Source organism: Aotus nancymaae, unplaced genomic scaffold, assembly GCF_030222135.1.
Source record: "Aotus nancymaae isolate 86718 unplaced genomic scaffold, 86718_ANA_hifiasm-v0.15.2.pri h1tg000014l, whole genome shotgun sequence".
NCBI classification, from domain to species: Eukaryota; Metazoa; Chordata; class Mammalia; order Primates; family Aotidae; genus Aotus; species Aotus nancymaae.
This window is the reverse complement of record NW_026988425.1, coordinates 33,048,154-33,063,078: the sequence shown is the minus strand read 5'-3', so window position 1 is coordinate 33,063,078 and position 14,925 is coordinate 33,048,154. Positions and strand designations below refer to the sequence as shown.

The 14,925-nt window shown below is 38.3% G+C and overlaps 1 protein-coding gene across 2 annotated transcripts in view; it reads left to right on the top strand.

Annotated features, from left to right (window-relative positions):
* ADAMTS12 (ADAM metallopeptidase with thrombospondin type 1 motif 12) overlaps window positions 1–14,925 on the top strand; it is a 367,261-nt gene that overhangs the window by 296,205 nt on the left and 56,131 nt on the right. The window lies entirely within an intron of this gene.

The window sequence follows — 14,925 nt, the reverse complement described above, 5'->3', positions numbered from 1 at the left end:
ACATCCAAAACACATGACTTCCAGCTTGCCCCGTAAGGAAAGAAAGAGATGAAAGAGGCAGCCTGGCTCTGTTGATAGCCTTGGCCTGGAAATGCTGCTAGTCACTTCCACGCACATCTCATTGGTTGGTCTTAGTCACATGGGTACCATCTAACTGCAAAGGGAGGCTAACAATCATGGAGGGGCACGTGGACATTTGAGGAGCATGGAATCGCTCCGCTGCAGTGCTGGATGAACTTTCCCAAAGCCTGTGAAGGCAGAGGTCAGGACTTGTTGAATACTTGGGGCTGTATCACTCACTTAGGGGGCCTCCACCTCTCTCTCTCCTTTGGGTCATGTCTAGGTCTGTTCTGAAACTTCTTGCCTCTAGCCTGTAACTGCAACCTGCAAAACTAGGCCAGCTACAGAGTGATGTGCCAGAATTGGTGACAGAGCAAAAGGGAAGAAAAGTGAAGCAGTGAATGGACCGGAAGACCATGGTCCACTCCACAACAGGCTTCCCTCTCACATACCTGGTCTCTGCATCACCTGCTCGCTGGCTTTCCCACCCCTGAGAGCTGTGCACCATCAACCTTATGAACAATTTTTGTATTATCAACTTCTTTCTTTCCCTCTTTCAGCATAGAAAACCAAGTTTAGCTTTTAGAATTCATAAGAATAAAATGTTCATTCTAAATTGTGTGACAATTTAACAATGCTAACTAACCCCCTGAAAATCTGTCAAGGTCAAAGGTGCAGTCTGTGGCAGCAGCCATGAGTGATGCTGATAGGAGAGTCAGTCCTGCCATTCCTACTGCTGCCTCTAGTATTTCCAAACATACTGCCCACCACTGCCCAGGGTGCAGGGCTGGGAAAAGGCAATTTAAGCAGAAAATAACAGGGTGAGAAAAACTTCCCCTGAGGAGCAATGGGAGGAAAATGAAGTCATTGTGACTATAGTCATAAATACTTTGTCAATTTGTCATCCCCTGTGTTCTCATCTTTCTATGAAGTACAAGTTTAACTCTAAGTCATTTGCCCCAAGACACCATAGAATGAAACAGCCAATGCTGATGACAGGGACTCCTGAAAGAAACAAGAGAACATCCTCCACTCTCTTCTACTTCAAGATAGAATGGACCCTTTGCATCACACACACAATATTTCAGAGCAGCAGGTATCAAGAGATAAGTGGATGACGTGTGCAGTAATCATAAAAAGACATCTGAAGTCAGCTAGGAAATTGGACATTCTTACCAGATGTGAATCAGACATTTGGTTTTGTTACAGCCTAAGCCTTCAGCAGCACTTCCACCTACCTAGGTAAATGTCACTCTGATTACTAAGCCTTGCTGGGAAAGATCACAATGCTCACATGCTCACCTGAACTTCAGCCACATTGTTTGTTTGAGTGAGGGCGACTCTTACTCTGGCAAAGAAGAAAGACAGCAAGATTCGTAAACATAAATGATAAAATGCTATTATTCACACAGGACACACCATTGCTAAATATAACATTGGAAGGCTTCCTGAAACACTGAATAATTCAGTGACGGATTTTTATTTTATTTAAGGTAAAACTTTCAACACTGTAAAAGTCAGTTAAACACATTACTGAAACATGAAAAATTGTCACCCCCAACACATGTACTTTTGCTACTTTGCTTTCCTTCCAAAGCATTTTTTTCTAATCATAGATGTATATAGCTGTGTGCATATGGATGCATTTATGCACATTGTATATGTACACATATATTTTCACTTATCACAATAGGGTACTATTATGATTCCTTATTGCTGTTCTTCTGATGAGCATTTGAGGACCCGTGCAAAAAATAGTCTCCTTAGTTTTAATTTCTATGTGAAATTTCTAGATTCAAAGAGCATAAATATTATAATTAACTGACACCAAATTATCAGATAATATTAACTTATTACCAAATTGATTTCCATAGTAAATGGGTTACAAATAGGTAGTAGCAATCATTTTTTTAATTACTGTGTTATTTTAGTTTTACTGAGAAACATTTCAAACATACTAGCAAAACAGAGAATGTAGCAACAAATTCCCTCATACCACTCAGCTTTATTGCTCTTACCATTTTGTTGTTTGTTTCAGTCTTTACTTTTAAAGACAAAAAAAAAAAAAAATCCCTTTGTTTCAGTCTTTACTTTTAAAGACAAAAAAAAAAAAAAAATCCCATCTCCACTTTCTTCACTTTTTTCCCAGAGTTAACTAGGGTCATGAAACTAGTATTTATTATTCTCTTGTATGTGGTTAAATACTTTTACCATGTATGTGGTTAAATACGTATAGCATACACATTATATAGAATTGTTTCTCAGGCATTTAATCTTTCTACATATAGCATCATATGCATTATATCATTCTTTGTCTTTTTTTCCCTCAACATTATGCTTTTGAGATAAATCCACATTGATTAAAGTAGCCTTAGTACTTTTTTTTCTGTCGCCCAGGCTGGAGTGCAATGGCGTGATCTCAGCTTACTGAAACCTCTGCCTCCAGGTTCAAGTGATCTCTTGCCTCAGCCTCCAAAAGTAGCTGAGATTACAGGCATGTACCATCACACCCAGCTAATTTTTGTATTTTTAGTAGAGACAGAGTTTCACCATGTTGGCCAGGCTGGTCTCAAACTCCTGACCTCAAGTCATCCGCCCACCTCGGCCTCCCAAAGTGCTGGAATTACGAGCGTGAGCCACCATGCCCAGCCTCTCATATATTTATCTTAAGGGTTGTGTACTATTCTATTACATTAATATATCATGATTTATTTATACATTCTACTATTTTGCAACTATAAATCTTTCTGCAATTCTGTAATGAGTATCTTATAATAATTCCCTTATTACTTCAATATTTGGGCTTCTTTAATTTGTATACCTAAAAGTAAAATTCCTGGGTCGTATAGTCTGTGCACATTGTGGGAATAAACCCATGAACTCATAGGGTGACATTGAATATTTTATATTTTCCAGGGAAACAACAAAATGTTAAAGGGAAACAGCAAGAGTTAACATTTCTTGGACCATGTGTCTACTGCTAGCTCGAGGTAGTTCAAGGTTAGGTCACACTGCATTCTTTTTAATGACATTCTATGTTTGTGAAACTGGTTTTTCAGTGGTTGCTGTGATTAAAAAATCAAGTACCACCTGAAAATCAATGTGAAACTGGAAATGTGGTATCTAGTCTCATTCCAAGGTTTGAAAAGTTGTACAGTATCTGATACATACACACATCGCATGAGTGTAACTTAATTGAAAATCAAACAAAAGTACTACTTTGTTTTTCAATTTATGTGTATTATTTTTTTCAGATGGCTACTAAGTTGTTGGACCATAAATCCTTATTAAGTTGGTAGCTAATTATTTAATGAATGGAACTGTTCAATGTTTTATTTTGCCTAGAGGCACCATGAAAAATTACCCAAACACAAAGGGCACTATGAACCAAAAATGTTGCAAGTCCCTGTTCTAGTCTTTGGCTTGTCTTTCTCATATCTGTAATCCCAGCACTTTAGGAGGCTGAGGCAGCTGGATCACCTGAGGTCGGGAGTTCAAGACCAGTCTGACCAACATGGAGAAACCCCGTCTCTACTAAAAATACAAAAAAATTAACTGGGCATGGTGGTGCATACCTATAATCCTAGCTACTCAGGAGGATGAGGCAGGAGAATCACTTGAACCCAGGAGGCAGAAGTTGTAGTGAACTGAGATTGTGCCATTACACTCCAGGCCGGGCAACAAGAGTGAAACTCTGTCTCAAAAAAAAAAAAAAAATTATGTTAACGACTTATTTACATTAAGCAGAACTCATATTAAGTAGAAATATTACACTTTGGGAGGCAGGAAATCACTTGTGCCCAGGATTTTGAGACCAGCCTGGTCAACATGGTGAAACTCTATCTCTACAAAAAATACAAAACTTAGCCAGGCATGGTGGTAGCGGTGGGCGCCTGTAGTCCCAGCTATTATGGGGGCTATGACAGGAGGATTACTTGTGCCCAGGAGGTTTAGGCTAGACACTGCCACTGCACTCCAGCCCGGGCAACAGAGTGAGAACATATCTCAAAAAAGAAAGGTTAAATTTTTAATATAATGAATTTTGTCTCTTTTCCTTTTAAAGTTTGTGCTTTTGGTGTCTTAACTAAAATACTTTTCTATCCCGTATATAGATATGATCCCATATTTTCTTCTAAAAGTTTTAAAATTTTGATTTTCACATAGAGAGTTTAACCCACCTAAATTTATTTTTGTGTGAGGTATAAAGTAGGAATCCAATTTCCTTAGGAATAATCAACTATTCCGACCACATTTATTAAATACGACACCCGCTCCTTGTTGGCACTTTTAAAGCTGTTACTATTTTAATATTTTAAAGAAATTGCTGAGAATTTGACAGAACTAATGTGGATGGCTATGACTGTACTTGATAATGTCTGTATGGGGAAAGAGGTGAAATCTGTAGACAGTACTTAGAAATGAATCCTCTCATCCACTCCAACTACATGTAATTCAGGTTAAATGTGTGCGCATCTTAGTAGCTGGAACATCTGCTTCTAGCTTGTTGTTTCTCTTGGCTGCTTTTCAATTGGATTTCCTCCAGGAGATCCCAGGCTTGTCACCACAGCCAGAGTCTGTTAAACATCACCACTGTGCTGCATTAAATAGGAGGTCCAGGACTAAGCTAAGAACTCACCTGCCTTTCTGACAGAGGGATGCTCTCCGTGGTCACTTATAATGCAGGCTCCTTGGGAGGCTGCTTTTCTTTGTCTGTACCTCTGGGTGGAATTGGTTTTCTTTCCTCTTGTTCCTGCACTTGCATGTGAAAAGATGTTGTTCATTGTGGCTTCTCTGGGGCTGCTGTGTGATGCTTTACCACTATCAGAGAGTCAAAGGGACTGTATCTCAAATAACAAACTCACTGTGTCCTATCTGAGAGAACTCTAAGTGTGATAAGTGATGATTTTCTTTTGTTTTCCTTTTTCCATCTAGTTTTGTAAGCACATCTGTAAAAAGACCCAACTTTTTAGGAATTGTAGTCATTAAAATCTTATTAACTTGGTTTCTAAAGCACAGAATTCCATTGTCAAAATGGTTGAATTCCATCTTCATCTGCCTCTGATTATTTGCCAACTCGTAATTTTAATTATAGTATTTGTGTGCACGTCTTATCTCCTTTGCCAGACTATAAACTCCTGGATGACAGGCTCTGTGCTTGATGCTTCTGTATGTCTTTCCTCCTTCCCAGGTATGGCACAGTGCTATTTACTGGCTTATTATAAAGAATGTTACAAAGGAATCAGATGATGAGATGCATAGGGCAAGGCATGTGGAAAGGTGACAGAGCTTCCATGCCCTCTCTGGGTGCTCCACCCTCCAAGAACTTCCCTGTGTTCCACCATCTGGAAGTTCTTTCATCAGCATTTATCCAATTTGCTTATAGGTGTGGACATGTTTCCTGGCTCCTATTCTGTTGCATTGATCTAGTTCTCTAATTTTTGCAGCTTTATATATGTTTTAGTGTTAAAATTTCTTATCTAGTTCTTTCTCTTAAAGATCTTCTTGTCTATTCCAGGCCTTTGCTTATTTATTAAATTTTAGGGTCAACTTATAAAACTCCAAGAAAATCCCTATTGGAATTGTAATCAATTTATATATTATTTATGTGAGGATTGATACCTTTAAAACAGTGGGTTTTTCTGGGTTTGAGTACACACAGCTAACTAGGGAGGTTAAAGATCTCTACAAGAACTACAAAACACTGCTCAAAGAAATCAGAGTTGACACAAAAAAATGGAAAAACATTTCATACTCATGGTAAAGAAGCATCAATATCATTAAAATGGCCATACGGCCCAAAGCAATTCACAGATTCAATGCTATTCTTATTAAACTACCATTTAGATTCTTCACAGAACTAGAAAAAAACTATTTTAAAATTTATATGGAACCAAAAAAGAGCCGGAATAGCCAAGGTATGAAACAGTATATCTCTCTATTCAGGTCTTTGGGATTCTTTAAGAATTATGTTTTTCTTAGAGATATATAGGAATGCTATTGATTTTTGTGTTTTAATTTTATATCCAGCAACCTTGCTGAACTCTATTATTAGTTATAAGTTTGTCTGTAGAATTTTTTGAATTTTTGTTTCAGTGGTAAGAAAATTTTTGTCTTCTTTCCAGATGTTTTACTTTTTGTTTTTTGAATTCATTGCATTGCTTTGGGCCTCTAACAGAGTGCTGAATTGAATAGATCACGATAGGCAATAAGGGACATGTATGCCTTCCTCCTGACTTTGATAAGAATGCTTCAGATGATCCTTATCAGCGAAAAAAGTTCTCTTCTATTTCTGACTTATTACCTTATTATAAATGAGTGTTGAATCTGTCCAATTTTTTTTTTTTTGCATCTACTGAGATGATCATATAGTCTTTCTCTGTTAATATCCTAAAAGAGTTGGTTATTTCATGAATAGATTTTCTGTTATTGAACTGTACTGGCATTCCTTTGATAAAGCTTACTTAATGTGGTATAAATTTGTACATATATTGTATGCACTGTAGAGTTCTGCTTGCTAATATTTCACTTAGGACTTTTGCATCTGCCTTCATGAATGAGATCTATCTTTAATATTCCCTTCCAGCACTCTCCTTGTTCAGTTGGGTATCAAAGTTACAGAACACTCATAAATGATTTAGGTTACTTTTCCTCTTTTTTCTCTGCAACTTTATATAAAATAAGAATAGCAATGGTTTGTGTCCATTGCTGTTCTTGCTTCCAAAGAAATTGCTCCTCTAGTTCTAGTCAGTCCCACTTTGATTAGGTGGGGAGATTTTTCTTCACGCTTCTGTCATCACATAGGACTCACAAATGCATTCAAAGTCAGGTTGTCTGCAGATCAGGTGGCTAGAGTGGTCATGCAGTGGTCTGTGCATGATGGCAACTCATCCTTAGAGTTTCTTCACACTTCTTGACCATATGGCTCAAAAGGTACCCCTCATTTTCTCATTCATTTATATTATTCTTTCTTCCTATTGACTGGCTACTGTCTTCCTTTAAGATAGTAATGCATTCAGGTAAGTGTCCCCTACAATTGTATAAAATCTTCCCTGGTCCCATGGCTCGCTTTCTCATTCTTAAGTAATAAATAGTCCTATTAGTATGTCATGGTAGTTCATTAAGATTGTAGCCTCTCTCCTGGGCACAGTGGCTATGCCTTTAGTCCCAGCACTTTGGGAGGACAAAGTGGGCAGATCACCTGAGGTCAGGAGTTTGAGACCATCCTGGCCAACATGGTGAAATCCTGTCTCTACTAAAAATACAAAAATTAGCTGGGCATGGTGACACACACCTGTAGTCTCAGCAACTCTGGAGGCTGAGGCAGGAGATTCACTTGAACCCGGGAGGCAAAGATTGCAATGAGCCAAGATCACACCTCTGCACTCCAGGCTGGGCAACAGAGTGAGACTCTGTCTCAAAAAAAAAAAAAAAGAAAGAAGATGATTGTGGCCTCTGGAACCAGACTGTTCAGATTCAAACCCCAGCTTAGCCAGCTATCAACTGTATAACCTTGTGTAACTTCTTTGTGCTTCAATTTCTTCATCTATAAATATGAGAAATTTTGTGTGGTTGGTATGAGAATTAAATGAATGAATATATATAAAATGTAATTGTTAAAAAGCAGTGTCAGAAAATTCTTAGTACTTATCTATTTAAATATTATAGATATTTAAATCATAGATTATCATCTTTATTCTCTGTTCTGTGATTCCCATTATATAAATGCTGAAACTTCTCAATCCACCCTGTACACATCTTAACTCCTTTTTATATTTTTCAAATATTTTTTCCTCTTGAACTGAATCCTGAGTTCCTCAGAACTGTATTCAACATCACTAACTTACTCTTCAGCTGTGTTCTGTCTAGAATTTACCCTCGCCACAGAATTTTTTATTTCTATGTTTTTCCCCAAATTTTCTATTTGTCGTTTTTATATTTATCTATTCTTATTTCTTCCATTTTTACAGTTTATTGTGCTTGACTAATAGGCTTTATTAGAATGTGATTTCCTTTTATTATCTTTTTCTTTTTTCTCCTTCCTGCCTCTTTTCTCTTATCTTCTCTCTGTATGCACCCCACCCTTTCTAGCACTTTGCAGTTTTACCTGACCACACAGTAGGACCTCATTTCAGGACCAGGATTTGTCATGATAGTTTAGAATTGCTGACTCATGGTGACATTGACAATATACTGGATAAAGTGATGCCACCAGTAGGTAGGTCAGCTGAGCTCTCGACTGAGAAATAGAATCCTCATCTTGCCAACTTCCCAGGCCTAAAACTCTTCAAGACTGACTGCGCTAAGTAGCTGGGGCAGGGGAGGGGGGTTCCTTATTTTCTTTCTTTTTTTTTTTTCTTTTTTGAGATGGAATTTTGGTCTTTTTGCCCAGGCTGGAATGCAATGGTGTGATCTCAGCTCACTACTACCTCCGCCTCCTGTGTTCAAGCGATTTTCCTGCCTCAGCCTGCCAAGTAGCTAGGATTACAGGTGCACACCACCACATCCAGCTAATTTTGTAACTTCAGTAGAGACAGGGTTTTGCCATGTTGGCCAGGCTGGTCTCAAAATCCTGCCCTCAGGTGATCTGCCCACTTCAGTCCTGCTCCTTCAGATGATTTTTATCAGGGAAAATAAATTTTCTTCTATTCCTAGTTTATGACATCTTTCATTAAAAATGAGTGTTGAATCTGTCCAATATTTTTCTGCATCTACTGAGATGATCATACATCTATTACTGTGCTAATTTGGCTATTCCACAAATAGATTTTCTGTTACTGAACTGTACAAACTGTATTAAGTAAACTGATAAAGTTTACTTAATACAATTTAAATTCATACTTGTATTAACTGCATTCACTCTTGATGAGTTCCAGGCCTAGGAAGGGAGTAAGATACTAACTGCTTCTGCCCAGGAGCCTTACAGAGCTCTGCTTAAGTTAAACGCTTTCCTTAACTTCTGCTCAGTATTTTTCAGGGCTGCACGACTACATTTGAATGTGGTGCCTTATTTTTTCTATTTTATAATCTAATTTTTTTTTACATATTTACATATTATATATTACTGTTACACATTTGGAACAAAGAACTATTTAAGCATAAATTCACTAAGATGTTGTTTTCTTATCTTGAATTTTTAAAATATTTTATTACCTTTGTTCTAGATCAGAGATCCATGTGAAAAACTGGCAAGACAATAGTCTAAACTGAGCTAACTGGTGTGAGAGCAGGCCATTTTCCACAGTTTACCCCTCAGAGGTAAAGGGCACTCTCAGAGGACACCAGCTTCAGCCTGTTTCCATGCCAGTGTCTGTTCTTCTCTCCCCTCAGCCACATTTGCGTTTACTTCTGCCTTACCATGGGAAGTGACACTCTGACTTTAGGGAAATTTAGGACTCACCACTCCGCAGGAAATTTGCAAGAGAATTGCCATGCTTTACGGAAGGCTTATTGAAAGTAATTTATCTGAGTCATCCATCAAAAGATCACCAATGAAACTTCAACCAATAGATTATCTGTGAAGAAACATCTGCAGAAATGGCTTGATACAGATATTCATCTCCACAGGAAGCTTCAGGACTCCTTATAAGAAAATATTTTGGCAAAAAGCTCGGGATCACTTTTAGAGAAATGCAAAAGCCACCTTTCTGCCTCATTGCAGCCCTAGTACTGCAGAGTTATGTCAGTTATAACAGAGTCTAAGGAAAATTTCCTGTGTCCTAGAATGGCCCTACTGCTGGAAAGCAGCTCCTCACTTCTGAATGTGACCTTTGCCATTTTTGTGCTCAGTGATCTTGATTCTGCTATTTTGAGCTTGTAGGTACAACAGTGGCCTACACAAAAGAGAGAACACTTTCTGCTGCCCTGCCCTGGACTTCCACTTTTCCTTTATCCCCTGGGTAAATTCTCTCTGGAGTTTAGTCATTGTCCCTTTGTTCAAAAAATGTCATGTCAAATATTGAAAACTGCAAAGACCATGCCTGCAAAGTTGCTGGAGATTATTCAACTGTTCTAAACTGAATTATAAACTAGATCACATTCATTGGAAATAAGTTAGTGTGGAGCAGATACTTATGTTTACTGAAACCAGTTCCTACAGGATTTATCCAGTCATATGCCTACTAAAGCTCAGTGTGACCATGCTTGAAGTAATGTCCCCGTATTCTTGAGAAAGCAAGAGATTCATAAATAAAAGCACCTATTCCACTATAACCCTGATTTGTGACTATATACTGATATTTAGAAAGCAGAACTCACTTCTTTGGAAACTCAGAGTCAGATACTTCTTTAGTATTTTCAAAGTGCACTCATCTTGCTGCTAATCCATCTGACTTTGTCCACCATAATGGTCAGGAAGGATCAACCAAGTTCAGATATTGAGCTGTCATAACGTAGGACTTCATAAAGATAATAGGAGGATGTATTCAGATGAATTTAATAAAATTAAATTATTGAAATTGAGAGATGGATGCTCTGGAATGAGGATTATATAGTTTACTAAATGTATAAATATATAAAATAAACTACTAGTAATATATAGTGAAGGTCTGATAACCTTTCTATTGTAGTTCACTAATGAAGAAATGAGAATCGTTAATCAGTATGGCTAATCTAATGGTCTTTTATTTAGCCAGTCTTCCTAGTTCCATTTTTACCCTGTGCAGCTAGCAGAGATTCATCCCACCCTTATTTCAAGTCCTTAGTTTTGTTCTCTAATAATGCAGTTGCCTGGAATTCCTCAGTTGGTTTCTGTGAGGCTTTGCCTTGCTCAGTGTACTCTGTGGAATGCTGACTGCCTGCTTTTCTTGTTAACCCATGAGAGCCGTGAGACATTGCAGGCTATGATTTTAAGTGAATGAGGTCCCTAACTTGGACTCAGAAGGGGAGTCATAATCAGGCAGGAATACTTCCTGAGTATGGTGAATTTTGAAAATGTCTCCTTCATAAGGCAGAATCTTTTCTACTTAACACTATTAAACATTCTTTAAGCACCTTATTTAAGCATTTTTTAGGTAAACTCTTATGTTACAGGTAACCATGACAGCTAGCTTATGAGCTTATGTGGCCAGTTCATTGGCATTTCAGGGAGAGAAAAAGTAGTGGCTTGGAGTTTTACTGATGTGAGAGGTATGGCTTTCAACAAAGGATGATAGTAAAATAAAATCTAATTATCTAATGTACAATCAAGCAATATTTATAGTTATTGAAGTCAATGTCAATGTTCTTTTGAGCTAGGAAATAAAAATGGATTGTGTCGTAAGGGTCTAGTTGTTTGTAGGAAGGAGTTTACATCACAGGAGTATGAAAACTAGGGCTTCAGTGAACTGGATGAGTTGAGTTTGCTTTATTCCCTAGTCTCAGTGTGTGAAGCCAACCCTGATCGTATGAGGTGCAGGAAGCAGAATTTTAGAGGCACTTAATATTCACGATTGGATGAGTGGGTTGCAAAGAGGCTTTGGATTCAAGTTCCAAAACTTTTCTCAAGGTCCTACTGTGTGCATTCAGCATAGGACCAGGACTAAGGTACATGGTGGGCATGTGAGGATGCATACATCATTTTGTCCTAACAACAACCCTATACTATAATCTTTTGCCATTATGAAGAGGAGGACAAGGAAACCGAGGCTTGAGAAGGTTAGTAGATTAATCCAAGATCACTCAGTAAGTAAATGTTAAAAGCAGGATTCAAAACCAGTTTCAGTTTTGATGGTGCTGTTGATGTTGTGATTGTTGATCACACACACACACACACACACACACACTCTCTCACACACACACACACACCTCAATGTGTTTGAGCTTTTGTAGTCATGAGACCCAAGCTGTCCTTGACAGAGCCTTCATTATGAAGGGTAGATCTGAACTCATAGAGTATGAAAACAGGTGAAGAAACCAAGAGAGCCAGAAAGAAGAAAGGTAAATATTTAGTGGGAACCAAAATTGAAAGGTGGCTAGGAATGGACTCATTGACAAGAGAGATGGATGTACACAATTCCCACACTTCTCTTCTTCCTGTGAAGTTAATGTTTGCTACATATTTAGGGGAATTGTAAGTGACAAGCTCTCTACTGAGTCACAGAATTGTTATCATTTTTTATGATTAAAATCAATGTTATGTCTAATTTGGGGAAGATTATAATGTATCTGCTAATGTGAAATATAACTTGCACTGGTATCATTCTCACTTAAATGGTTATTTTTTAAAAAGAGATCTTACCAGTATTTTAAAGACTGAGTATACAATGCCTTGAAACTTTTCCATGCTGTGATTAGATGTTCACTGTCTTAAGTATCTAATCTTAAGTTTATACATAATAAGAAATACTGTAATTTTTTGCGATAAATCATTATAATAAGCTATGTCTTCAGTTGTTTCATCTTTCAATTGCCTAAACTGAATTTTTTGAATCAAACTAAATTAACCAAAACAAACTCCCTCTATTTTACAATCTCAATATTGAATTGAGAATATGATGAGCCATGTCATTTTCTTTTAGGCATAGGGAATATTGCTTGCTCCTTATATTGAGGCATAATTTTCATTCAAGATGAGTACTCCTATTTAGAGCACAGGAAGACAGTTCTTTAAAAGGCACTTAGTTGACCTTTCACTGCTAGTATCCAATGAGATTTACTAAGTATTTACTCCTGCATGGCAAGCTTCTGGTTGCTACATGAGGAAAGGCATTCAGAATTGTCTGGAAATAGCATTTTGAATTTAGTTCTCATATATTTTGGAATGTGACTGATTTCTACTTCGTGTCTTTTGAAGTAAGTGCTTCCAGATAAACAGTTAACTTAGTGCCATGGCAACATATTGATTGATTGGCATTCTTAGTTAGCTGGAATTTCTTTGGGGACTATATTTAGTATAGAAGAGAAAGGGAAAAATAGCAAGCCAAATAAAAAGCCAATATCATTTATCTTTCTTTAATTTCCAGGGAAAGATCAAGGCCACATAGACTTAGCTGAACGTATTGTATTTCCTGCATTAGGGTGACTGATTCCAGCCCCCTCCACAAGAGATATTACAATATCCTATGTTAAAGAAAGATTTTTTATTTCAGCAGTTGATTTTCAGAGTTAATGAGTGTGTCACTGAAGATGAATAGTTTGGGATTTTTACTGCAAGGGAGACGTTACCAGTCAGGGACCCCAGCAGGAAACAGCTGGCACAGTCAAACTGACAACCTTGCCTACTTTCAAGGGTATGGGTAGGGTTTAGGGAAATTAGGAAAGATAATTGATGGCCCCTGCCCATTGACAGTAGAGGGTTGGGAGAATAAGGCTACCATCCCTAGGTCTAAAGAATTAAGGGAAGGAGCAGTTAAACAAAGAGATTGTGCCTCCCTTTCCCAAATCTCATGGGAAGCCACAGCAATCCACAGGATCAGCTTCCTGAGGTTTAGAGCAGGGAAGAGAAAGGGGCAGAGTGGATCTGGAGAGAAAAATAGAACTGGAGCCCAAGACAAGAGAACATGAAAAGTCAGTAAAATCAATCATGGTTAGACTGTAGCAAACCAAGTTTGATTGCAGCTCTGGGTCTTGACTGGAGGAAGGAAGAAAGCTCACATTTATTGAGTTTTCTTTCAGTTACTCCTGGCATATAACAAACCACCCTAAATTTAGTGCGGTAAAACATCCAGCCCTTTATTACGCCACAGATCCTATGGGTCAGAAATTTAGACAGGACACACTGGGTGTGCTGTGCCTCTGTTCCACTATGTTTGGCAGCCTGGCTAAAAAGACTCAAATGCCTGGAGGCTGAAACCATCTGAATGCTCTTTTATTCATGTGACTGGCACCTGAGCTGGTTGATCCAGGGGCTGGGTTCATCTGAGACTGACTGTCGACTCAAGCACCTACAAGTGGCCTTTCCAAGGGCACTGAGTTTCCCCACTATGGTAGTAGCTAGAGTGTCCCAAGAGCAGGACAGATGCTGCAGAAGAAGTTGCTCAGACTTTTCTAATCTGGCTTCTGAAGTCACACAGCATCACTTCTGCATTTAGTTCAAGGCCAGGGGAATTAGACTGTGTGTCTCAGCCAGGGATGAGAAGGTCATGTTGTAGAAGAGCATGCTGAATGGGAGAATACTGTTGCAGCCACCTTTGGAAAATATGAGCTGCCATATGCACACTCACGAAGGCAATATGAACTAATATCATTTTGAAACACTCTGACAATAGTTGCAACAAACTATTTCTTAGGTTAACCGTAGAATTATATTAACCAGATCCTTTCATTATCCAAGGTTTCCAATGATTAAACTTTGTCTTCCCTCTATGGATTATTGCTTTTAAAATGTAAGAGATGCTTCCAGGATCAACTAGCTGAGCTTCCTGCCCTCCAACGGTGTGAATATCACTGTTCTCATTTTCCCACAGACTTGGCCCAGTGATGTGTAGAAGGGAAAGTAGGGACTAGAACTCAGGACCCTTGGATTCGATTTATTTTCTTTTTTAAATATATTTAACCAGAAATAGATAAGATGTGAATTGATAAGTTAAATTTTACCAAATAAACACACAAGCTTCAGACTTGAGAAAGAAGCACTTGGCCAGTTACTGCTATCCTGTAATGTAGGGGTAATCTACCTACTGGGTTGGGGCCCTCACTGGAAGACTGGGTTTGGCTTGGTAGCTGGCATATATAAGAATGCAGTTGCCCAGACAATAGAAGAGTAATGGTCACCAGAACTGTTAATGTCAGTGGAGAAACTCTGACACATAGTTATCCCTTTTCCATTTTGCCCTTGATGATGTCTGCCTGGTCTATCCACTCATCTTCCAGCTGGTGCAGTGGATTGACCCGTGCAATGTTATTAATTTTCCGAAGGGGATTTTATGTAATGTTTTGTGCCCTTCTGGA